We start from the raw sequence: 1,883 nt of genomic DNA, 5'->3' as shown, positions 1-1,883 counted from the left end.
AGGGATGGCAGAGCAGAAATTCCACACTGGGAAAGGCAGAGGTTTGGGAGGGCTGCAGGCAGGGCTTCCTGCTCCTGGGCTGATCCTGGGAAAACTGGAGAACCAGATGGAAAACAGGAGAGCCAGAAGGAAAACAGGAGAACCAAAAGGAAAACAGGAGAACCAGAAGGGAAACAGGAGAACCAGAAGGATCTGCACCAGGAGAAGGAAAGGCTGGGATGGCCGAGGTGCTGTGTCCAGGTCACGGATCCTGATCCCAGTCCCATTCCCAAGGGAAACTGAGGCACAGTAGTGTGGCCGAAGAAAGGCTGGGATAGCCAAGGAGCTGTGTCCAGGTCATGGATTGTGACTCCAATCCCATTCCCAGGGGAAACTGAGATACGGTAGTGTGGCCATTAAAAGGCTGGGACGGCCAAGGTGCTTGTCTGGGTCACAATCCTGGATCCCAGTCCCATTCCCAAGGGAAACTGAGGTAGGATAGTGTGGCTGAGGAAAGGCCGGGATGGCCAAGGAGCTGTGTTCAAGTGACGGATCCTGATTCCAGTCCCATTCCCAAGGGAAACTGAGGCATGGTAGTGTGACCATGGAAAGGTTGGGATAGCTGAGGTGCCGTACTCAGGTGATGGATTCTGATTTGAATCCCATTCCCAGGGGAAACTGAGGCACGGTAGTGTGGCTATGGAAAGGTTGGGATGGCCGAGGCACTGTGTCCAGATCACAATACTGATTTCAATCCCATTCCCAAGGGAAACTGAGGCACGGTAGTGTATCCATGGAAAGGTTGGGACAGCCAAGGGGCTGTGTCCAGGTCACAGATCCTGATCCCAGTCCCATTCCAAAAGGAAACTGAGGCAGGGTAGTGTAGCTGAGGAAAGGCCGGAATGGCCAAGGAGCTGTGTTCAAGTGACGGATCCTGATTCCAGTCCCATTCCCAAGGGAAACTGAGGCACGGTAGTGTGTCCATGGAAAGGTTGGGATAGCCAAGGTGCTGTGTCCAGGTCACAATACTGATTTGAGTCCCATTCCCAAAGGAAACTGAGGCACAGTAGTGACCATGGAAAGGCTGGGATAGCCAAGGTGCTGTGTCCAGATCACAATACTGATTTCAATCCCATTCCCAAGGGAAACTGAGGCACGGAAGTGTGGCCGAGCAGTCTAAGGCGCTGGATTAAGGCTCCAGTCCCTGCGGGGGCGTGGGTTCGAATCCCACCGCTGCCAGCTCTGTTTTAGTGCCCGGGAATCTCAGGAATGTCCATCCCAGTGCTGGAGCTGCCACTGGCACAGGGCACGGGATCCATTCGGGCAGGGATGGATGGGATTTTGGGCAGGAATTGATGGGATTTTGGGCAGGAATTGATGGGATTTTGGGCAGGAATTGTTCCCTGGAGGGTGGTGATTCCCTGGCACAGTTGTCCCTGGATCCCTGGCAGTGCCCAAGGCCAGGCTGGACATTGGGGACAGTGGGAGCTGTCCCTGCCATGGAGGGGTGGCACTGGGTGGGATTTGAGATCCCTCCACCCCAAACCCAGCTCTCCCTGCCCCAGGCTGTTCCTTTTTCCCATCCTCTCCTCATTCCTGAACTGGAAGAAAACACTGATCCACTGGAAGAAAACGCTGGGCCTTCTTTCCTGACTCAAGAAGCTCATTTTCAGCACAACTCCCAGAAAATATATTAAATATCGACACTAATGAGATCAGCCTGGCTCARGGCAGTATTAATATTAATTGGATTAGGTTGAATTGAAGAGGAAACCATGTTTAACTTAATGTCTGTAATAAATGAGGAGGAAGGGAGGGAAGTTGTCCTCCTCTATTAAAAAAAGCCAGAGCAGGACATAAATGACATTTGAGAGATGCCATTGAAGGGGGGGACTGCGGGTCCT

The 1,883-nt window shown here is 52.7% G+C and overlaps 1 non-coding gene across 1 annotated transcript; it reads left to right on the top strand.

The window, feature by feature from the left end:
* The first annotated feature begins 1,136 nt into the window (after window positions 1-1,136).
* Window positions 1,137-1,218, top strand: TRNAL-AAG (transfer RNA leucine (anticodon AAG)). The gene has a single exon. It is a non-coding gene; the product is annotated as a tRNA-Leu (tRNA).
* The last annotated feature ends 665 nt before the right edge of the window (window positions 1,219-1,883 follow it).

This window comes from Malurus melanocephalus, unplaced genomic scaffold (assembly GCF_030028575.1).
Source record: "Malurus melanocephalus ecotype Western Australia unplaced genomic scaffold, MMel_1.1 scaffold_2137, whole genome shotgun sequence".
Lineage (NCBI taxonomy): Eukaryota > Metazoa > Chordata > Aves > Passeriformes > Maluridae > Malurus > Malurus melanocephalus.
The sequence above is the reverse complement of the archived record's forward strand: the minus strand, read 5'-3'. Positions and strand labels throughout refer to the sequence as shown.